Source organism: Callospermophilus lateralis, chromosome 4, assembly GCF_048772815.1.
Source record: "Callospermophilus lateralis isolate mCalLat2 chromosome 4, mCalLat2.hap1, whole genome shotgun sequence".
In the NCBI taxonomy this organism is placed as follows: domain Eukaryota; kingdom Metazoa; phylum Chordata; class Mammalia; order Rodentia; family Sciuridae; genus Callospermophilus; species Callospermophilus lateralis.
Genome location: NC_135308.1, coordinates 74,340,332 through 74,364,990, shown reverse-complemented (window position 1 = coordinate 74,364,990; position 24,659 = coordinate 74,340,332). Strand labels below are relative to the sequence as shown.

General features: G+C 46.7%; 1 pseudogene; it reads left to right on the top strand.

Moving 5' to 3' along the window:
• Positions 1 to 227: 227 nt before the first annotated feature.
• The window catches only part of LOC143641633 (cTAGE family member 15-like), a 108,269-nt pseudogene continuing 83,837 nt past the window's right edge, over positions 228 to 24,659 (top strand).

Genomic DNA, 24,659 nt, shown 5'->3' with positions numbered 1-24,659 from the left:
CCAGGAGGGAAAGCTCCTCTGCTGGCTGGCCCATGGTGACGTCATGATGCTGTCAGTCCGCCTGTCCCTGACACCAGCAGATATCTGTAGAGCGACCAGGATGGCATAGCAGCCACCAAGCGGGTCCCTTGGCACACAAGGCCCAGGGAGACCCGCAGGGGATACAAACAAGTGCACTCTCCTGCCAGAGCCTAGAATCTCCAGGCCTCTGACTTGGATAAGGATGGATGCGGGACGCTTCCACTCTGAATGCCGAACACTCCCCTGCTCTGCAGTCATTTCATAGGAGCATGGTTAAAACACTCGGGCATTTCCTAGAGAAGAATCGAAACCAGCCTGAGAGGATTTTGAGTGCAGTGCATGTTGAGATGTTTCAGGAAAGTGAATGTCTGCAAACTCATGTCCTTGGCATGATCCCTTATATGGGTTGCAGAAAATCGGATCAGATCACCTGGAGGGATCATGGCTCAGTGAGCCTTCTTGTTGTTTTTCTTTTCTTTTTTCTTCTTTTTCCTTTTTTTCCTGGTACCACACATTGTATCCAGGGTTAGCTGTCCACTGAGTGTGGGGTGTTACTCTGCCTCTTCTCGGAGGAGAAAGGATGCTCCCAATTATTCCAGGGCGTGAAATCAAAGGAGAACCTGCACTGGGATTTAGTACCTTTCTGAGGCATGATTTCTGGCTCTATGTCCAATTAGGTGGCCTAACACTAGTTGTTCAGCAGGGAAGTCAAATTCAGCCCGACTGGCTAGATATTTCTGCCTCTGCAGGTCAATGGAAGGGACTATTGGACATTCGGGCCCAAACGATTTCTGAACTGCACCTGATGCAGGGCAGCAGTAGCAGCAGCAGCAGCAGCAGCAGCAGCAACCTCTGCCACCTCTGCTGCTCTCCCCAAAGTGGGGCCTGTCTGGTGCAGAGTGTTCACTGCACAGGAAGCTCCCTTGCTCTCTTGCTCCTTCCCTCTGTCACCCATGTTCAGGGAATCCCTGCTGCCCTCCCTAGAAAGCAAAGGGCCCACCCACCTGCCCTTCATCTTCATTTGGCCACTAGGGCTGGTGCTCCAGTGTTTGTTCTGTAGCACCTTTCTGAGGCAGGCTCTTTGGCTGTATATAAAATTAGGTTGCCTAATACTAGTTTGTCAGCTTGGAAATCCAATTCCATGTGCGCTCAGCAACATATAGGCAATGACAAAAGAGAGCTGGTCCTTGGTACTGCCTTTTCTCTCTTTCCTCTGTTTAGCTTTTGTACCTTTTGATGTTTCTTTGATAAAATGAGGAAGAGATGGTGCAGGAATATCTTACTTGTTCTCATCTGACTAAGCAGCAATGGCAGGTATTGACAAAGGTGGCTGTTTTGTACTCTATTCATCTAGTCACAACTCTTTGGATACATTTTTATAGTCTTTGGTAGTTTTGTTGGATATTTTGCAACCGTGCTGTGTAGTGTTGGGTGGAGGAGGCTGTTTTCTTTTCTTGTCAATATTTCTTTGAGTCTTTGGATAGTAGAAGTTCATTGGGTGTCAATAGCCCTCACCTAATCTGTGAACTCCTCACCTGCTGGCATCACTTGACTGGTAACTGAAGTCCAAAGGAGTGTAGCTGGAGGAGGTCTGCCTTTGGGTCACATCTTGCCACCTGCAGACCCCTGTGGAGGACAGACCCAGGCCTTATCTGCCCTGCTGAACTGCATGGGAGCTCATTCTCAGGGTAATCCTGGTTCCATCCCACCACTGGCTGACCTCCACTGGAGCTCAGGCTCTGCCTTTATCAGCCTATTCCACCTGTGCAGGAGTCCTTACCTAGGGTAGACCTTAGTCCATTCCACCACCACCTATGCCAGCAGGAGCTGAGACTCCACCCAGATTCACTTGGTCAGAAGTGCATGGGAGTCTGGGCCCAGGGTGGGTCAGAGTTCATCCTGCCCCCACCAGATTGCCGCTGTAGCTTCAGTTTGGCTCATGATTACCTCACCAAACTGCCTGGCAACCATGCCCAGGGTACACCTGATTCCATGCTGCCACCTGCTGACCCCTGCTGCAACTGAAGCTCTGCCCAAGAGCCGAGCCCCAGGTTACCAGCCACCTGATGAAGTCTGTAGGTACTTAAGCTTGGCCCAGGACTACCATCAGTCATCAGCAGACAACCTTGGGAGGTTAGGATCCATCCATATCTGCCAGGATATCCTGTGGTGGAACCTCAGGCACAAGATTGCCACAGGTCTGTCCTCTTACAGACCAACCGCTGCCAGAGCTCAGGCTTGGCCCAGATATGTCTTGCCAACCTGCAATGGAGTCAGGGCCCAGTATAGGCCTGGGTTCATCTTGTCACCATGGAACCCAGCCTGAGTCCAGGCTCTGCCCAGGACCACTTCTGTCCATGGGCAGACACCCACTGGAGCCTTGGAAAATTCTTGACTTCAATTGCATATTGAGAAGAAGAACCAGAATTCTCAAGCTGGCAAAGGGCTCTCTGTAAGAGGCAAATCTGTGGCCAGTTGCTAGAAAACAGTATTTTGGTGATGTTCCTGTGGGTGTCTGCATCACTTACGAGAGCTTAATTACATACTGTGCTCCTACAAATCAATAAGGAGAAACAAACAGCCTACAAAAATGGGAAAACCCAGTATCGGCTGTTTATAAAAGATGACATTCCAAAAATTAAGTAATCCAAATCATATTAGAGTAATCCAAAGGAAACATAAAGTACATGTATGTGTTTGCCTATCAAATGCAAAGAATAAAGAGAGTGAGAAAATCTAATGTCAACAGTGTTGGAAAATTGAATTCTCAAGCTCTTATAATTGCAATACAAAATTGTCATACCTCTTCTGCAGAGAAGTTTTAGAAAATATGCCAAAATTTAAAGTGCATGCCTACATTTAGCTCAAGAATTTCAATTTAAATAAGTCATCCATTGTTTCTGTGGCTAATTTTTTACTTTGACCCTGAAGTTGTCCACTGTAATCATTTTACATGCATATATAAAATATATTTTACTAGGATTTTTGGGGGGTGTATTTGTACACAATGTCTTTAGTTTATTGATTTATTTTTTATGTGGTGCTGAAGATCAAACCCAAGGCCTCTTCTATGCCAGCTGAGCACTCTACCGCTGAGCTACAACCCCAGTCTCTCTAGTGTTTTGTTTCTTAAAAATACTTTTACATATCTGTATACATATTCCTATAGAATTATATCTCAGACACACTTTTTTAAAAGTTACCACATGGGCTGAAACTGTAGCTCAGCCATTGCACATTTGCCTTGCATGTTAGAGGCCCTGTGTTCCATTCTCAGCACCATTTATAAATACATAAAATAAAGATCTATCCACAACTAAGAAATAAACATTAAGAAAAGAATATAGATGGTGCTTTAAAAAAAGTTAACGCGGATGTATTTGTACATGTTCATGATATGAGACAATTAACATGTTAACTTTTTAAAAAGGAGTATTGTTCTATGGCACCAAAGAGAATCCCATTATGATACAGCCATCACAATTATTTGACCATCCCCAGGACTTTACTATTCATGAATTCAACCTGTCCTCATTCAATATTATCTTACCAATTATCCCTGTACCTCATCCCAGTAACCACTGTTCTACTCCTGTCTATATGAATTTGATTATTTCAAAGATTTATTTTAACACCACCAAAGTACAAGAGCAATGTGTGCTGGTGTATGTGTGTACATGTACACACACACATACACCTCCATATACATACAAAACATGCATTTGTAACTAACTTTGCCTTCTTGCTTTCCACATTGAGGTTTAGAAATCTTCCTATATTGTGTAAACATTCATTATTTTCTTCCTATATTTGATGATTTCTACATCTACAATGGCCCTGCCCTTTTCCTGGTCTACCAGCTTCGAAGCACACAGCAAGTGCCCTCATGTCTCATTCTTGCCTGGCTTATGACAGAGCCCAGAGAACAAATTTCTAAATTTCAGTATTCAAGAAGATTTTTTTTCTGCTTGATTTTTCTTTTCCCAGGAGGGGATTATGGATGACTATTTCTAATGTAACCACTAGACGGCACGGAAAGACCATGTTGTGGTCACAGGTGTGCCCTTCTCCCCACTCCTAGAGGGCTCCAGAACACCTCAGGCAGAATGGCTTTGCCTAGTTTCCCTGAGAGTGCACAAGAGGCTCCCTTCTGTCACCCACCTGGCCCAGCTAGCACCTGGCACCTGGCAGGTAGGAAAGGCACCACTTCCCTTCTCCACACCACTGCAGACCCCATGGCTAGATGGATGCCCAGTGGACTTTTCCCCTCAAAAGTCTTTACTATTTTTATTTCTAATGATTGGTGCTCATTATAAAAATTTTAAGCAACATATGGATAAATCAAAATCCCCACACGCCCAGTATGACTCCTGTTCCAAATAGCTCATCTAAGTCAACACTGTGCAGAGAACGCTAGCTGGACAAAGAGATGGGCATGGACATTACACCTTGAAGCTGTGAGCTTCTGCTCTACATGCTAGGATTTAAAGAGATGTCAAGTGCCCCATTCATTTTTTACTTAAGAGGAGGCAAGAAATCTAATGTGAGATCCTTGTACTTCAAAAACCATCAACCACCAAAATATACTGGTTTTAAAACACCTCGCCATGATTAGGCAGATGATTTTATGGTAAAAACAGGTTAGTGATTGGAGCCATTACTTTGTTACTGTTACTAACATCACTAATACCATGACAGCTGTGTCCACTCTGTAAGATGTGCCATTTAATTGTAGTGTAGCATCTGCACTATCCAATATGGTGGCCACTAGTTATCTTTGGCTATTACAATTGGAATCAACTAAAGTTAAATAAAATTTAAGTTAGTTCCACAGTGGCAGTAGCCACATTTTGAGTGCTCTTCAGCCCCTGGGGTGAGTGGCTATCACATTTCCCTGGAGATTAGGACATTTTACCTGGGAAGAAAGGGTGTTGGATGGTGCGGGTGTTGACTAGCCTCTCCACAGACAGAAACAAGCAGCACCTCAGGCTCCCGCACTTTGCATGGATAGGTATTGGTGATGAGTAAAGTTAACAAGATACATCCCGAGTGACATGGGTAATACCTGATCATGTGCATGTGTCTGCATCTTATCGGGATATGGCACCCGCAGTCTCTCCTCGAGCAGGGCCTCCACTTCAGCAGTAGTGCATTGTTCAGAGTCTTGCTTCCAAAACCAGTTGCTATTGATCCAGAAAGGACTTTTCTCTTTGCCACCAGGGGCTCCTCTTGGTCAAGAGCTTTCTACCTTTCCATACCTTTAGTCTTATATCAATGAGATCTTGAGGGAGGACAAGGAAGTTCACCATGTGGTCAGCCTGCACGTGTTGAACAGGAAGACACTCCCACCCCATGTGCTTGGTAAGCATTGGGTAGTTGGTCAGTCTCTCCTTCACACATGTTGGTGAGGGGCTGTTTTCCCCTGGACTGGGGGCTGGGATGTGAGGAGCTCAATTCTTGACATCAGGGACATCTCCAAGCTCTCTAACCAGGAACAGAACTCTACATTTTTGTGAAATCTCCTTAGTGATGGAGGAGGGATGCTACCCAGGACTCAGGATAGAGCTCTGAACACTGATGTCCTGAGGCAGATTGAGGGAGCCATGGTATCTTAGGACAAAACTGGAGAAGCTGCTGGATTCTTTTCTGAGGAAAGGAATGAGAACATATAAAGCAGGCCGAGAGATGTTGCTGTGACTCTGGGAAGTTCTGCCCTTGGCTGGTGATGGTTGTAAGGCCAGCCTTCTCTGCAGGAAGGGGCACTGTGAGTGGAAGCATCAGGGTATGGGAGGGCACACCACAACCTGTCCTCCTGGATGGGCTGTGTTCCCACCAGATTTCCCTGTGAGTTCCCCTTGGTCCATTCCCAGTTCCCATTGAGAAACAGCCATAGAAAGCCAGGCTGGCTTCTGCTGGGTGGGTCTGTGCACAAGGAGCCCCCTTTTTCACATGCAGCCTGGAAGGCTGGCCCTGACCTTGTCATGCCTCTGAGCTCTGAGGATAGAGGATGTGGGTGTTGAGGGCCTCATCCAGTGAGGTGCTGCTGAACCCGTGCATGTCTTTCTTGCAAGGTGCCACAGTGTAGTCACAAATCACAGCCCAGTAGGAGCTGCTGTGGATATGAGATACCATTCCCTAGGACCATGCTATCCATCTGAATTTCTCCAATGTGTCATAGGGAGGGAGAGCAGGTTGGCAGCTATAGCTGCCCCATGGCTGGTCCTTTGGTCTTTCACAAGCTACCTGAGATGGGGCCAGGGTCAGAGGTTCACTGAAGTGCTAAGAAACTCAAGACCCATGCACTGCAATCTCTCTGGGGATGTGAGTGAGACCTGGGTCCAGAGGAAAAGGGCTGGTGGAGTCAGGGGCCCAAGGGCTCTCTCCTGCCTGAGGCATGTGTGTCACTCAGCCCATCCTCTCTTGCTGCAGGAGGCAGAGCCCAAGGCTGCCCAACCCTCTGGATGTTCATGACAGACTGGGAGGCTTGAAGGAGATGAGCTCTTTTCATTTTTAATTGCTCAGATTTAAGAAGGTAATAAAGACCTACATGTGTAGGGGGTGGCAAGTGTAGGGGGTGGAGTGAAGGGGAGTGGTATCTTCTGGGGCAGGGTCTTCCTGCCATTCATTCTGTGTCCTCCACAGAATGCAGGGTGAGCAACAGAGGGACAGGCTCATGTCCTGGTGCTGGCTGGCTGCTCTTGAGGTCAGCAAGTGTTCTGGGACAGTGCTCATAGTGCAGCCAGCTTGGTTGCGCAGTGAGGGGCTGCTGCCCTTGCTGCTTCAGACATGGGAGCAGGGTAGCTGAGTTGGCCCAAGCTGAAAGGGTGGTCCCAAATGGACCCTAAGTAACCAACACTGTGGGTGATCCCAGGCCTGGGCAACGTGACACGATGTGAGCAGCCTCCTTCCTGCCTGCAGCTGCCCTGCTCAGCTTTGAGCCCCAGGCCTCATGGATGGGCAGACATGAGGCCTGGGGCTTCGCAGCACTGCTTGATGGTCACAGCATCCGAGCAGCAGCCAGGCGGCACTGTGTCTAGCCATGCTCAGGTCTTGCTGGATGCACTAGTCTCAGTTGTTTTCTTCAACAAAAACTTTTTGAGAGTAAACTCGCACACCCTGAAATTCACCCATTTCAAGTCCATGGATCAGTAGGTTCAGAGCATTCATAGGGTGGGGACAGCATCTGAAATCGATTTGCTCTCCCCAAAATGACTTCATATTCACACACAGTCACTCTCTACTCCCTCTAACCACCAAGCCCCCTCGTCCTAGCCCACCTCCGTCCTCCTCTGTCTGTGAACTGGTGTGTCCTCAACTCTTCATGTAAGAGGATGTGTGTGACATGTGGTCCTGGGGTCTGGCTTCTTGTACACATCGTGATGTTTTCCAGGCTCATCCATGAAATGTGTGGCAAGGTGTGTCGGGATGTCCCCTTTCATGGCTGACAACCTCTGTTACTGCTGCTCACATGTGTGGCTCTGGCCTTATCTACTTGGCTGACATTAGCTGGGGGACAACTGGGTTGTCTCTAATTTTTGGCTCTTGTGAATAATGTGGTTGCTCAGATTTATAAATGAGTGTTGGTATGGACTTTTGTTTTTCCTTTAAATGGAATAAACCATAAATAGTGAATTTCTTGATGCCTCACACTTATTTCGTAGAGAATGTTGCCATCCATGCGGGACAGCAGCTGCCATGGAGGATCCTGGGCTCCGTGTGGCAGCTGTTTGGATTTTTCTTTCTCTGAGGGAAACTAGAAATGTGGATTTTTATGGAGATCCATCTATTTTCTTTTCTTTCCACCATGACTGCCCTGAGCCCGGTCGACCTGCCTCTGTTGAGCTTCCTTCTTTGCCCAGGTGCAGATTTTCTTGCCTCTTCCTCCCTCATGCCAAGGCATCTCTGTTAGGATCTGGGAGAGTGCATCACAGTGTCCCACTCGGGGTCTCTGGCTGAGTCCTTCCATCTGGACCCCACTGTTGTGACCAGTGGACAGCTATGTCCAGGTGGGCTGTCCTCTTGATCCAGCATGGGTGAGACAGACTCTGCTTCCTCATAGCCCAAATGAGAATCCAGCTGCTGCACCAAAAAGTCTCTGATATCAGGCCATGTGTCTCATCTGTAGTATGGACCCCGAGGGTTCCTGCCTTGCACAACCCAGAGAGGATATAATGAGTCAGGTGTGCCAGTGCTGAATGGTCACCTGGCACTTGGAAGCCCATTGGTGCTCCTTCTTCATCCTGACCACCATTGTCCAGGGACGGGTTGTCTACCTAAGGAATCATCTGGAATAACTACACCTCATCAAGGGAAAAACCACATGTCCACTGGTGAGCAGAGTGATGGCCCCAAAAGATGAGCACTCCCTGATCCCCAGCACCTGTGGGTGTTTGTGTACCTGGACAAAGGGGCTTTGCAACTCTCAATAAGATAAGGACATGAGGTGGGGGATTATCCTGGGAGAACAGCTGTGGTGTGAACATACATTCCTCAAAACCCAGCTTGAGAAACACAGTATTACCAAGATGGGACTTATTTTTTTAAAAGCAAGAACATGTAATACCTTTCAAAAGATGTTAATACATTAAAAAAAAATCCCAGTAAAGATGCTGTGTATTTTCTGAAAGCACAGTGGTGGGAGCAGATGGGGAAGGTGAGGCAGGAGGAGCAGGAGTCTAGCTGATGTGGGTCCCAGTTCCTGTTCCCACTTCCCTGGTAGTGACCTAGGCAAGTGTCTGGTTGTCCTTGAGCCTCTGTGTCCATCTTCTAAGTGGGTTACAATATGTGCATAGGCTTGACTGCTGTCTGGTCCCCAGCCTGTCCCATGTCACACATCTGCACATATGGCTCTTGTGGACTCTGGAGATTGTATTCTAGTTTTGGCCAGCTGTGTTTCAATGTAGAACATTCCAGACTGCATTTGATTGGAATGAGACTTTGGAGATCATCTAGTTATGGTAATGTGTGAAGAAAACTGAGGCCTGTGAGATGGCTTTACCTTGGTTCAGGGAGAACTTGCTTAGGACCCCTAGTCAGGCAGGGGCTGAACTGACCCAAGAGCCAACCTGCCCCTTGCCTGTGACAAGGAACAGCCTTGGGAGGGTCTCCTGTACCCAGCCACAGCTTCTGTTGGGTGGTCATCCCTGTGTTCACACAGGGAGGTCACAGTGCTTCCTTAGAGGCAGACCAGCAAGTGCAGCTCAAGTGAGCTGCTGTTCATGGGAATGGAGGCCACTCGTGTTTGCACCAGGAATTCACTCTTATTCCACTGCCAGTGGATTAGGCTTTCTGCTCTGAATTCATGGCTGGTTTCTCCATTCTGATGGTGTCCCAGCTCAGAGGTTGTCACTGGTAATGCATGGAGTGAGGTTAACTCTGCCTGTGGCATTTGGCTTGGAAACTGCTCTGGGAAGGGTGTACCCAGCTTTTGGTGATTCCAGAGTTCAGAGGTTCTTAGAGTCATGCTCATCGTGTGGACAGAGAGAATCTTCCTGTCAGTCCCTCCTCTATTAGCAAAGGGTTTCACCTTCATTCCAGTGGCTGGGAATAAAAATCTAGGAATTGCCTTGTGGCCTCTGCATGGCCATCTGGTGTCTTTAGGCCGGCAGCAACTCCGGGAAGCTCTAACCTCCAAAATACGCCCAGAACCCCATTGCTGCACCCTGTCTGCCTCCAGCATGCATGCAGCCACCTCCTTGTCCCCTTAGGAAGGTGACCATAGCCTCCGACTGGCCTCCCAGCTCCACTCATGCTTGGAGCTGCCTCTCTGGTCCCTCTGCCTGCCCACCAGGCAGTACTTCTAGTTCATGACAGGTTCTATGCACCCTGCTGCCTTTGGAATCTACCAGTGACTGGGGTTTCCTAGGCTGCTGCATGCTCCCCCTTATCTTCTGCCCTCCTCTATTGTCCCCTTCAGACACATTCCAGCCACACTGGCCTCTTTCCTGGGAGGGGCACATCTTACCCTCACCTCACTGGGACACCAGATCCCCTCACTCAGGTCTCAGGTCAGATGAATTCCCCTCTGCATGGCAGTGCTGTCCCCAGCTGCCTCCCCACCCATGACTTCTGTCTGTGTGTCCTTCACAGAATTAGCACTCTTCAAAGTGATATGGTCACACCTGTGCCTGGCAGCCTACAGACCCTCTTCACAGACTCCACCCTTCTCCATTCTTCTGCACAAAGGGGTCTGCCCCCAGGGTCCCTCATGACATAATGACATCTTCATATGTCTCCAATATGCAGTGACATCTTCTCTCATTCCTAGCATTCACCATTTTGGCCATCTCCTTCACTTCTGTTTATTGTGGCTATTGCTTTATCAATTTTAATGATCATCTCAAAAAATCAGCTTTTAATTTCATAGATGTTTACTAGTTTTTTTTTACATTGCATTGATATCTTATCTAATATTTCTTTCATCTGCTAACTTTGGATTTAATTGACTCATTTTCTGGTAGGCAATTAGGTGGAAGCTGAGGTCATAGATTAGATCTGGTTCTATCTAGAGCTAGTGCTGTACATTCTCTCACATTCTCGTACACCATATTTTCATCTTCATTCGATTCACAGTATTCTCTAACTGATTTTGACTCTTTTCATTGGTCCATGGTGTTCAAAAGGTGTTTGGTACTTTCCAGTGTTTGGGAGATTTTCCTCATAGACCCCACTATGATTTCTGGTATTTACCTGTGTGATCAGAGAACACACCATAAGGACTTGAATCCTTTCACTCTGCCTAGACCTGCTTCGTGCTGGGAGGGGGATTTGTCTTGCTGACGCTCTGTGCTCTTGGAGGGTGTTCTGCTGCTGGGTGGGGTGTTCCACAGGGCCACTAAGGGTTCAAGTCCCCTGACTTCTTGCCACCTGTTGTGTGAATGACTGAGAGAGAGGTTGCCCTCCCACCACTGGGGAGCTGGCTTTTTTCCATGGTAGCTCTGGCTGTGGTCACTTCATGTATTCTGAAGCTGTTGTTAGGTGTTCACATTTGGGTTTGTTAGGTCTCTTGAGAGTCCACCCTTTCACCTTTATGACATGGACCTATTTGGTCATGGTGGTGTCATATGCTATGAAGTCCCCTTTTTCTGATGTTGGCATAGCCACTGCAGTGTGTTTGACTGATGCAGCATCAGGTAGATGCAGAGATGTCCCTTGTGTTTTTCACCTCTCTGTGTCTTGGTAGAGTTGTCATGGGCATCAGTAAGTGCTTTGTTTTCTGATGTTACTCTCGAAGTGCTCAGGCTGTTCCCAGGCCCACTGTTGTGTGTGTGGCTGGGTTAAGATGTGCCCTTTCTGTCTACTTTTACCTGTCCCATCTGTCATCTAGTCTCCTTTTTTCTTTTATGCCTTCTTTTGGATGAATCAACTCTTTTTTATTGTTCTGTTTTGTCACTTTTATTAACATGTTAGCTATAGCTTTCTTTTCTTACTCTGCAGTAGCTTTAGGGCTTATCATGAGCCTTTAGCTTGCCATGATCTGTCTTTGAGCACTGCCTGCCACCTGGTCCCATGTGACAATGCTGCAGTAGTCTCCCAAGCTGCTCCCCTCTTGGTACCTGGGCTGAAGCTTCACCACTGCACCTTTGGCTGTGTCACAAGCATGCCGAATTGTTATTATTTTTGTGTAAACATTGGACACTCCTTTGAATAGTCAATAATAATAACTCTACAGATCTCTCATTTATTCCCAGATTGACACCTCTGTCTTTCTTCTGTGTTGTGCTGTGCAGACCAGTTTGCACCTGGTCTATCTCTCCCTGACCAGTGCGTTCCTGTAACATGCCTATGTTGGAAATCTGCTGGTCCCGTTTTGATCGGCTTCCATGACTCTCTCAATCTCTGCTTTTCCTTTACATGGTGAAGAGACCCCTCCACTCGCTATAGAGGTCCCTGAGGTGCCATTTGGCCTGCAGCTGGGAGATGCTGGATGACCCACTTACCTGCCTGTTTCTGGTGGGAAAGTGGCTCCTTCCTGGTTTCTGGTACTGCTTAAAATTAGATGTCCCCCTGGGTGATTTCAAGGTTTTCTCTTTACACTGTCTTCCTGCAACCCACTGTGGTGTTTCTTGCATCTGTTTCATTGTTATTCCATTGGGATTTGTTGACTCTTTGGATTTGGGCTTCATTGCTCTCATCACATCTGGGGACACTTCAATGCCAAACCTTTCTGCCCTCTGTCCTCACCTATCTTTGGAGACTAGTTGCCTAGATGTTGGATCACTTGGGTGGCCCTTGACTGGCTGATGTGCTCCTCATGTGTTGAAATGCCCCTTCTCTCTGTGTTGACCTGGGGTGTTCCTCTTTTCTCCAGTGTTGGATCTGCTGATGTTTCATCAAGGGCATTCCTCACGTGGATGGCAGATTCACCTGCGAGCCTTTCCCCTTCCAAATTTTTAAGTTCAGCCTTTGATTCTGGATTCTTGTGTTTTCAGGTGGAGTCATAACAAATAGTACAGCCAGCTCCATGTCCTCCTGTGATGCAGCTTGTTGCTTCGCATAGAATCACCCTTTCACTCAAGCAGCCCCTCACCAGTTTGGCCTTGCCTGGTCTTGCTCACACTCCTGCATGTTTCCTCCTCCTCATTTTATTACTCGTGCCTATTTGTGTAACCCTACGTGATCACACATAGCACCTTTCTGTCACTGCCGTGCTGTCCATTTTGGCCTCAGCTGCTCACCTCCAGTGGCCCTACCTCCCTGACCCACACGACAAATAATCCATCCTCCATATCTGTGATTTTTGTCATTTGAAGAATGTGCTGTAAACAGAATCATCTTGTGGGTAACATTTTGGGATTAGCTTGTTTTTTTCAGCATAATTCTCTGGAAACCCATCCAGGTTGTTCTGCAGGTGGTGGCCTTTCCCTTCACTGCTATGTGGTGCTCCATGATGGGCTGGACCCTAGCTGCTCAGCCCTTCTCCTTCAAAGAACAGTTGGGTTGCAATTTCTGACTGGGAAGAACAAGGGTGCTGTGAGCATTTGTGTGTGTGCTCTTTTGGAAACATAAAATTTCAGTTCTCTAGGATGAATGTCCAAGAGAGAAATTTCTGGGTTAGAGGCAAATTCATGTTAAATGGGTGTGTGTGTGTGTGTGTGTGTGTGTGTATTAGAGAGTTTATTTAGACAGTATTTTTTTGCAGGGAGTACCAGGGATTCTTAACCATTAAGCCACATACCCACTCCATTTTGTTTTTATTTTTTATTTTGAGACAGAGCCTCCCTAAGTTGCTGAGGCTGGCTTTGAACTTTTGATCGTCCTGCTTTATCATCCCAAATTGTTGGGATTACACACATGCACCATTGCACCCAGATAGATAATATTCTTGAAGCAGAAGATAAGAATTCCTATCAACTTAGTAAATAATAGCCATTTAAAAAATTAAAAATTTTCATCCCACTTTATTGAGGCATGATTGACGTACAAAGTCCACACATATTTAGTTTTTTTTATTTTTTATTTTTAGTTGTAGATGGACACAATACCTTTATTTTATTTATTTTTATGTGGATTTAGCCCAGTGCTTCACAGGTGCTAGGCAAACCCTCTACCAATGAGCTACAACTCCTGCCTTTCATGCATAGTTAGTGCATGCACTCTGCCAAGTTTGGACATCGGTGCGCCTGTGTGAAACCATCACCAAAATCTAAGTGCTTGTTCTCTATGAAAAGAAGCTGTTTTTCAGGGTGATGGTACCACCTACCTTCCCACCAACAATGTAGGAGCACTGAGGATTGTCCTCCTCCTCAGTGACATTTGGTGTTGCCAGTAATTTTTACTATAGGCCTTCCATTATGTGTGTGGTGATGTCTCATCATGGCTTTAACTTAAACGTCTTTGAAGCTAAGGGTCAATGTCTTTTCTTGACTGTTTTCCACCAGCATGTAATTTTCAGTGAAATGTTTTCTCATGGCACTTTCCCATTTTCTAATTGGATTTTTTTGTTGTTGTTGTTTTTGTTGTTGTTTGTTTGTTTGTTTGTTGCAGTTGAGTTTTGAAGTTGTTTAAAAATTCTAAATAAATGAGATTGGATATGAGTTTCTCAAATATTTTCTCCCCATCACTAGTGTGTCTTTTCATTTTCCTGACTGGGTCTTTGAAAAAGCAAATGTTCTTGATTTTTATAGCATCCAATGTACAATTTTTTCCTTTCTTTCAGTTTCTTTGTAGTGAATACAAGTGATATTGCGTCTTGGATTTTGGTTTTCTGTGTTCCTTGTTGATGTAGGAATGCGGTTGATCTGCCTCTTTCTTGCTGGAAGGGACAGTGTGGCATCGAGCTCAGGGCCAGCTGCTCCCCCTAGTGGAAGCAGACTCTTCCATCTCTGTGGCCAGTGTCCCTATTCCCAGGATGGCTTCCAGGCACAGGCATTGTTCCTGGTGCTACACTGGCTCTGAAGGCTGCTCCCTTTGGTTCCTTTGGGTGGCTCTTTCCTGGCCTTTTGAGTGGCTGGTCAGCACCCTGTTGAGGTCATACGTCAGCCCTCCACAGAGTGCTGGGCTTCTCTCTGCAGCTCTTGCTTCTTCATCACTCTGCCCTGCACACCCTGGCTGCCCAGGTCTCCTTGGACCTGAGCTGCGTGTCTTTAGCCCAGAGGCTCCGCCAGGTTCTGCCTCAGTTGCTCTCCAGAGGCAGACACAGGGCTCATCTTGAGGGTTTGCTGAACTCTGGCAGCACTGTCTTATTGCCTGGTTAAGGCATATTCAGGTTTTATTTTATGTATTTTGCCCTTTACTTGGGTTGACTCAGGCAAGAGGATGGACCCAGCTCTGTTGCTCCATCTGGCTGAAAGCAGAGGTTCTGAAAGTTTTCTCTCTTAATTTTTTGTCCTTCTCCAAGTTGCCCTAGCATTTCAAACACTTTTGCAGCCATGCCTGACACACATAAGTAGTGGCAGTTCTTAGTAGTTTTGGAACTGAAAGGGTCAATTGCTTGATACTCCATTCCTGCACTCAGTTGAACTTTGTGCCTTGCTCTCTTACCTTGGCTCGGCCAGTTCTTAGCACAGCACACACCTGGCTTTCCAGGAGGCTCTGATCTCAATAAAGAATGGACTAGATACAAAAGTGATATGATAACATCACTTTGCATTCTTACGAAGATTTGTAGCTTCCAATATTGTTATTTGCTTCTCATTTTTGAAATGTAGAGGGAAGGTTTTCTTGTCCTTGGGAGAGACAGCATAATGGCCCTACATAATTGTCCTTGATTCTACACTCCAGCCATACTTCTTTCCTTGCTGTGTCTTCAGAGGTGCTGTGTGTGGTCTTGCCTCAGGGCCTTTGCATCTCCTCTTCCATGTGGCTAGTCCTGTCTTCCTCCAGAGGTGTGCACTTCAGTGGGGTCTTCAATTAGACCCACTCTCTGCTTCTGTGAAGAGAACATGCCCCTGGGCACTTGGGTAGAGCAGCCCCTGGCACACTCCTTCTACTTTCTCACTTTATCTTCTTTATAACCATCACCTCCTGGCATTTTGTTGTCTGCTAGTTCCAGGAAGAGCAGTTGATCTTAGAAGGTCCTCTGCAGATATTTGTTTCTGATAAAAAAAAAAAACAACCCTGGGCTTCAGAGGGTTAAGACAGTTGTCCAGAGCCAGAGGACTCATCATATAGAGCCAGGATTGGAACCTGGCCTCCTGTTTCTGACCCACCCCACCATCACTGTGCAGTGTCAGATAGATTCTCATTGAAACAGCCCTCTACATAGTGTACCCACAGGACGCGACTTCACAGTCCTTGGAAAACTAACTGGTTTTGGTGTTCAAATGACTACAGAAAAGACTTAATAAAGTGAAGGAAGATGTGGGCACCATGGTGCAGGCTAGGTCACAGAGTGCTGGGAGCAGGAGGTGTGGCTCATTCAAGGCCAACAGCGTGGGTCACACTCTCATCTGTGTGGCCAGGAGTGAGAACAGTACAGGAAGCTCTGACTGTCCAGCCACGGCCTTGTTTTTTTCAGGAAAGAATAGAAATTGAAGCCAAGGTGCTTGATGTTTAGAACTGAGCCCAGGTTTGAGTTGGTCAACTCCAGCGTGGCTTAGATGGGAGAGGGCAATTTTCCATACAGAGTAGCCATGGCCTTCAGGACTGTGGGAATCATGATCAGGGAAGGCTTTATACTAGTGGTGTGAGGTGAGCCTGAGGCTGCCAAGTGTGCCAAGGACTCCACCTGAGGCTCACGCCATGATTAAGGGTTGTGCACAGCATCAGAGCCTATCCTGCAGCTCACTGCCCCTAGGCTAGTTAAGGATGTGCCTTGTGGAGAGCTTCTTGATTTGCAGCTGCAGCCTCTCTGATGCCTTCTGCAGGAAACAGGGCTGAGACCACTTAGGACTTGAAGAGGCCAGAGAGTCAGGATGGGCAAGCTCACCCATGTCCCACCAGAAACACACCAGTGTGGCTCTCCACAGAGGTGGCCTGCTCAGCAGGGATTCTATTCTTTAGCCTGGATGTCCTTTTGGGAAGCACCATTCCTGAGACATGGACAGGAGGTTGGTTGGGGCTTGTGCCATCCTGAGGAGCACCTGGAGCAAGATGGTACAATGGTAACCAGGTCCAGGAATGTGCTGAAAATCTTGATGGTGCTTCAGCTTTTTTCTTTGTACTATGAAATAAAACTCTCCCCAGGGAAGCACACCATGATGATCACTAGAAATTTGTTATGTGAAAAAAATTGCTTATTATATCTCTCAGGTTATTTTGTGACCAACTAATAGACCATGGCTTTCAGTTTGAAAAATCTGCTCCTGAGGAGGTGCCTTCCAAGGTAAGCACTGAGCAATGAGGAGGGGCTTCCTGTGGCATGACATGTGTGTGAGAGCTGAGAGGTAGGGAGGGCCTGGGGTGCTTGGGAGTGAACAGGAGACTAGAGGAGTCAGGTCACAGCGGCCAGGGGAGTGGCAAAGATGGGGTCTCAAGTGTCTGCAGTTTTGTAGGGCCAGAGAAAGAGCTTAGCTCTTTTTCTGTGAAGTGTGAGAAGTATTGGAAGGTTTTGGCACTAGAGTGGCAGGCTATGATTAATGCTGAGCAGTGGTCGTGAGATGGCCAGCCACTGTGTGGCAGAGGGTTGAGGGTTGGTAGGTTGGAGGCCATGGCAATGGTTCAAGCAGGATATAATGGCTCCCACCTGGGAGGAGGGGAAACTGTTGAGATGGATAGGACCAGGGGTCACTTTCAGACAGGAGCCCCTGAGCTGGTTTCTCGTGTCACCCTGTGAGGAAGTCACTCGGGGGTTCTGGATTGCATCATGAATTAGAAATAGAAGTATTGATAATCAGCTGCATTTTTGCCATCAGAGGCCCCCTTTAAAGTGTCCTTCAGGCAGTAGGAATGGATGCCCCAAGAAAGTTTCTGAGCATCAATTACTTGACATCCACTACAGTTTTGTAGAGTGTCATTTCACAGAGCTGACTCTGGGGCTGTTGTGATGTTTTGTTTGTCACCATGGTGTTAGATTATGCTTGTGTTTTAACAGGCAGAATGTGGGGCAGCCACAGGTGTTCATCAGCTCAGCTCTGCTGCTAAGGAAGCTCAGAGTTCTCAGGGAGTGGCCCCAGCTCTGCCATCCACCCACTCTCCAAGGTCCCAGGAATCAGGTCCCCTCAGATCCTGCCATGTGAGTCCAAGGGCTCTGTGAGAAGTTGTTACTCCAGGACGTCATGAGTAGGAGGAAGTTGTGCTGGTGCCCACAGAAGGAGAGGAGTGGAGAACAGGGACCACCTCCCCAGGAAAGAGGTAGTTGTGATGGTGCCCACAGGAGGAGAGCAGTGGAGAACATGGGACACCTCCCCAGGAAAGCCTCGGCTGCCACTGCTCTACGGAACATGGCACAAGCCTCTTCAGGGCCCTCAAGGCATCCTGACCCCACTTTTGCCTTGGTCTGAAGGACCCATGGGACACCCAGGACTGACAGAAGCTCTGATGCACGGGCCCGGGAGGGGAATCTTATTTTTAATTCATTGATAGCTGACGGTGTGGGACTATACTCACTATTTAACATCTCTCTTTTCATTTTGTCCTTTGAAATTCACATTTTGCTAAAATTAAACATTGTAATCATTTAGCAAACCCTTTCAAATATGCTAATTGCTTTCCCAATCATGGAGTTGGGACACAAGGAAGAGAGAAAACGAACACTATGAACAGCGTCATGGGCTGTGATGGGCAGTTCTAGGTACAGTTTCCCAGATGTCAGATGCACTTAGCAGGCCCTGTGCAGGGTGGTAGGTGCTTGAGATCTCCTTACAGAGGCCACTGTCGGACAGGACACTGCATGGAGGGCATAGGCTTCTCCTCTCATTTCCTTCATTCTCTCCCACACAGCTCCCAGCAGTACACAAAGTTCCTTGGTGCTTACTGTTCAGGGGCCTGATCTGCTCACATTCTGCAGCATCCAGGGGGCCCAGCCACACCTCATGTGAGGAGTGGACCTCAGCCTGAGCAGGGAGGGTGCCCTTGGCCCTGGTGACTCTTCTCTACCCCAGGGGTGGCCCAGGTCTTTCCATTTATAATATTTGTATTACTTAAAATCTTAAAAAAAGTTGTCACCCACCTTTTATTGGTTAGTAATTCTTATTTAGGCATTTCCTGATGAGAGTGCAGGCGTGTTTTGCCCCAGGCTGCATGCTGACATGTTACCAGGCATCCTTATGCACTTACATACATATTAGTGTGACCTTAAAGTGATATTAGTTGTCCCTTCACCAACCCTCCTTATCGATCTATCAGTTTAGTGAGTCCCCCTGGACACCTCAGGCCCCCTTTCCAGTGAACGCAAGACTGTTTTCCTTGACGGCATCTAGGGTTTTCAGGATGCCCAGTGGGAGTCACTCATGGTGTCTTCCTGAAGCTCTTGATGGCTTAGCTGGTTGTTCCTGACTTGAAATGGGCTCAGAGTCCCCAGGGAAGCCATGTTACTGTGTGTTATTGGGCCTCTTCCCTAGGTGTGGGGTTGCGGGACTGCATTGGTCACTGTGAGTTCCTGTTGATTTTTCCCACTTAGTTCAAGCGACAGCCCCTGCCCATGACTCAATGCCCCACTCCAGTGCTTGGGGACTTGGAGAAGCATCTCAGAGGCAGGTCAGAGGTCACAGGGACAGATGCCAATCCAGGGCCTAAGGTCACCAACAAGTTTCCTTCTCTCTGACCACCACTCCTTGCCTAGCACAGAGTGAAACCTCTTTTCTGTTCCTCTACTCAAGCCATGAGAAATTGAGGCAGGCAAATAATTTGTTTTCAAAATATTTATTTTTCTCATTGTGAAAATCTGTTAAATGTAGACTTTCATAAAAAAGAAAATGGAAATACTCTTTTCTCCTCCTGCTTACAGACACATTTTGACATGATTACTGATTAACCTAAAGTAGTGATATGAAGAAATAATGGAGAGCTGGGATTAGTTGAGAAAGACCCTCTCTGAAGGTTAATGGGGTGCAAAGACTCACATCCCTCCTGGCTCAGTGTCTTAAAGCTTTTCAGATGTTGATCTTGGTTCTTCCTAATAAGAAGAACGCACAGGGGTGAGGAGGCCCTGGGCTCTGGGCATTGGTAGCAAGTGCAGCACTCGGTGTTTTGAACTTGGCTGAGATTTTTGTGCCTTTGTGTAAAATGTTGTGCCTCTCATCGGTAAAATTGGAGCTCTGACTTTCTCCTCACAGACTTGTTCTCAGAATTATGTTAATAAAACCTATGAAACATAAGCGGTGCCCACAGTCCTAGGTGTGCTAATGTGTGCTTTTTCCTTATCATTTTCACTTGTGTGCCTGGCAGCACCTTGAGTGTTTGCTCAACAACTAGCTTTTTAGATAAGGTGCTTCCCACCAGGATACATCAGTGGACACTGGTATAAAGTCCTTACTGGACTTCCCTGGCTGAGGGGCACTCTGCTCTGTGTCCCTGCTCTGTCAGGAGCTGTTCCATACTGGTCCCAGCTCAGTCATGTCAGCCTAATAGTTGCAGGATGCAGCAGTCAATGGGCTGAACTGGGACATCTGAGCACCACTGGGTACACCAGCCTCTTGGCTTTTCTAGATCAGAAGGCTTCTGGCTTGCAAGGTCCGAGTCTCCTTCTTGGCTCTTCCTTGATGCCTCTTTCTGTCTTTCTGCATGCAAACTCAGTTGTTCTGCCTACCTTGGTGGTTCTGCTAGCTCTCTGGATTTGCCCCCTCCAGTTTGTACAGGTCCCTTTGTCCTTTGTCACTTTATCACACTCCACTGCTCTTTCTCTTTATATCTGTCTCTGTTTCTCTTTTTCTTCCTCTCTCTCTTTAGGACCACACCTCCTTGTCCTTTGTCTCCCTTTTCTCTTCCTTTCTCTCCATTTCTCCTTTCTCATTTCTCTCTATTGATCCATCATTTCTCATTTCTCATCTCCTTTCTCATTTCTCTCTATTGATCAAACTATTGATCCATCCACCCATTCATTTGTCCATTCTTCCTTCCATTCATTCACCCATCCATCCATCTATCCATCCATCCATCTACCCATTCATTTATCCACCCATCCACCCCGAGGGGCCTGACTGAAGTGTTGACAATCAATCTAGCCTCCTTCCAGGGCTCCCACTGCTCCCTGCTTTCACCAAGCCCCAGCCAGTTCACTGCAACTAGACAGGGGGTTTATTCATATTTAAATAAAGGTATCATTGCAAGCCAGTGTTTCAGGAGAGCTAAGTGTTTCCTCACCATTGCCCTCAGACCACATTTTAGGTTTAAATTGAACAGATGTCATTTTCTTGGTAGCTATGTGGCAACTGGAAGTAGTTTTAAATTTTGATTTAGCTCAAAGTGGATGAGAGTTTTTTCAGACAAGAGGGAAACAGTCAACAGGTTATGCTGTAGTTAGAAGTGTCCTAATAGAGGACAAGTAGAGAACACACAGGTGGCTGCTGTTCAGTGTTGCAGCCATGGTGTGTGGTGAGCAGGGTCACTGACATGGAATGGAGGAGGAAGCAGGCCGGGAGCAGGGCCAAAGCAGGTGCTCCGTGCATCCTGCACCTCTATGGCTCCTTCGCCTTGTCTCTGTGGCAGTCTCTCTCTCTGTGGCCTTGTGGTTTTCTCTGGGTGCTGTGTCACCCTCCCTGTCTCTGTCTAGCTTTGTTAGCTGTGCCTGTGGGAGCCTCTGCTCTTCCCCTTTGGCTCAGGTTGGATGTTACTGCCCACTTTACAGAAGAGATGATTGCTGTCTCTCGGAGTCACCTAGGAAGTCTACAGCAGCAGACAGATCCCCTGACTGTAAATGGAGGGCCCTCTGTGTTGACCTGCCAAAGGTGTGTGGTCCTCCAGAGAAGGGTGCAGGATCCAGTGTCCATCTCCAGCTGGCAAAGTGAAGCATTTGAGAAACTGAGGACACCATGACTTTGGCATTATTTTGAAAACTTGGAGCTTTGGGGTGCAGTTTCTGTCTCCCCCCAGGACTTAGGGATCAAAAGACACTGGCATGGTTGAGCTCTTGGGGTAAGATGACTCTGGTGAGCAGCAGAAACCAGCTAGGACCAGTGGAAGCTGCTCTGAAGGTGAATTCTTGACAAGGACATGAGGTGTCTTGGAATCCTGGAATCTGAAGGCTGCAAAGTGCTGACCTGCCCTGGAGCTCTGTAGGAAGCCTACTCCCTGCCAGTGTTTCATCAAACTCTCTACCTCCCTCCTATGCAGCTCTGCTGGCATAAAATGCCTAGGAATTGCATTTTAGTTAATGTCTTCCTTTCTGGAAAGCAGTCAGGCAGAGGCTGAAATCTCTTCATCCCCATTCTACATGTTTTAAAGAAAGAGGTTTATTGGTCATATCTGGACTAATCAATGGTGACCGGGGACAAGTCCATTTTGTATAAAAACCGTGGTGACTTGGAACCTTGTCACTACTCTTAAGGTGATGGGGGTGGGGATGAAGGGTGTTTCCAATGGATGGTTCTCATGTCACATTGGGCAGCTTTACCAACATTCAGCATTTAGCGTCTTGTTCTACCTCGGGCAGTGAGGGAAGCAGTGGGAAGACAAAGCATGGTGCTTACTGCTCTAGTTTAGAGTTGTGGCTTTAAAGGGTCCAGGGCCCACCCCTTGTACACCCCTGCCAGAGGTTGCAGGGACTAGCCTATTTGTGATGGACTAGCAGCTGCCCTGCTAGTGACCTCTTCTCACACCAGCTAGGGAGACTCATGCCCTCCACTCTTAGCTACTGTACTAGAAACACCCACTCTGGACTCTGGTGAGGGAGCTTGGGGCCCCTATTACAGCTTGGCCTTCTCTCCACAGCTTCTGGCTGGGGCCTAGGACAGGGTAAGAGCTCCTCATGACTCTCTATGCATACTGGTGTATTTGGAATACCATTTGTGTTATTCAAGAACTCATAAAGAGCTGAATTTTAAAATCTCTTACTGCATTGTAGATAATAAATTATTTGAATCTAAAAATATCCCTTGGGTATGTTGGGGAGGGGAGAAGAACTGGTTTCAGAGTTACATAATGCATAACAGTGGAACTGAAACCCCTTATTTAATTTGAAGCCTTCTGGGTGAAGTTCTCATCCACCTTGCAGCTGTCAAAATGAGCAGTCTAGTGTCTGCAACCAGAATGTGGTCAGGTTAGATTCCTGTTTAAAGGCCAGTGTTCTTGGGTCAGGGACCTTGGTGTGCAGGTGGCCATATATCAGGGCTATGGTCCAGAACCACAGGCTGAGGGAGAAACTGGGGGGAGCATACAGAAGCCACATAAGGCCATGGAATGGGTCCCTGGGGACACATGACTGTGTCAATTGAAAATCAAGGTTCACATGCATTTAACATCTTTTAGAGGTTTTAAAATTTAAAGTCTCTATAAATCTACCTTTGATCCTTCAAGCTTTCTTTTAAGTTAGACAAAGGAGTGGGTTGGCAAGGCTCATTGCATAGGCAAAGAGATAAGTCAACTTGCAGGGAGGCCAGGTGGTGCCTTTTGTGGCAGATTGCCTGGGCTCCTTTTCTGCTTAGCAGAAGTGTAAATCTGGCCAAATCTTTGAGTGATTTTCAGCTTTAATTCATCATTGATCAAATGGGTACAAATGGTAACCCTTCAAAAGCAATGTTTGAGGATGAAATAAATTGTTAATAAGACCTGTTAAAATATATCAGGCACTTAGAAGGTCCCAGGAGTGGGTTTTGGTGCTTTATTGGGGATTGATATGTATCATTCTGTGTGTTACAAATATGCATTACTATGAACAGAAAATCCATGTAAATTATTTGGTCAGTGCCTATCACTTATCTAAGGGTTTAAGAGAAACTAATTGTCATAACTCATTAATTATTTGTCAGGTACTTATATACTGTATTATTACACGTTTGTTCATCAGTTCATCTTTAATTAATTCTTTTTTTGTGTGTGTGTGGTGCTGGGGATTGAACTTGGGACCCTGTGCATGAAAGGCAAGCACTCTACCAACTGAGCTACATCCCCAGCCCCCTCAGTTGTATTTTCTTTTTTTCTTTCTTTCTTTCTTTCTTTCTTTCTTTCTTTCTTTCTTTCTTTCTTTCTTTCTTTCTTTCTTCTTTCTTTCTTTCTTCTATTGTATATGTGAGTCTGAATAAATGCATTTCCCAAATGCATTCATTAAAATTTCCAAATATTAATATTCTCTCTCTCTCAACATAAGCACATAATATATTTTTAACGAAGGGTTCAAGAGTAACTTACATATGAATTTCCCCAGAACCTTAAAATTTAGAAATGAATATCGACACAAAGAATTTTCTCATCCCTGGTCTTCATTCTTATTTCTTGTCCCACTAATGTTCACTGTAGCAACCAATCAACCAACCACCCCACCAAAGTCCGGGGTGGTGCATTGCATCTGTGCCCCTTGATCTGTGTTTCCCAGGTCTCTGACCTTAGATTAGGTTGCACTGGAGGCTACAGAGCAGTCACTCTGTGCAGTGCCACAGTCCAGACTGGCCCGACCCTTGTTTCTTACCAGCCTCACTTCTCCTTCTCTGAGGAGCACAGGATCTGTTTACCTGTCACTAGTAATGTCACTGATGGCCTGGAGTGGCTGGTGTGTGCAGTATCCTCACCATGCAGCTCCTGTTTCTCCTCTTTGAAATGAATACATCTCATGCGCAGAGATTCTTGTCACTGTGCAAATATCCTGTTTCTTGCACTTTCAATCACTAGTCAAATGCATTGAATGATTCTGACTGAAAGAGCTGTTGTAATAAATTGTGCTTGTGGAAGGTGGTGGTCACCTTCCACAGTTCCTTTCACATTTACTGGATGGAGTTTGACCCTAAGACACAGCTTTTGTTCCAGTTGTGTTCTTATGTTGGTGTGGACTCAGATTGCTGGAACCTGCCAGATTCATTTGCCATGATGCTGAACCATCCCGACTCTTCAGTGGCACCTTCACCTGTCTCCAGTGTCCATTTGACATTTTCTGAGCACGCTGTTAGGTTCTGGGTGTTTTCAGCTCATGACTTCACTCGTTGCTTGCCTCGGTCTGTGAATCAGCTATTTCTCCAAGCTTCTGGTTTCTTTTCTAGAGAGTGGTGTTCAGAAATGCAGTCTGGGATCTAAGTGTGCTGACTGATAAAGGTGTATTGTCCTTTGGGTTTGTGCCTTCCTCCCGGACAGAACTGAGGGAAAGTCATATGCATGCACACACACACATGGCC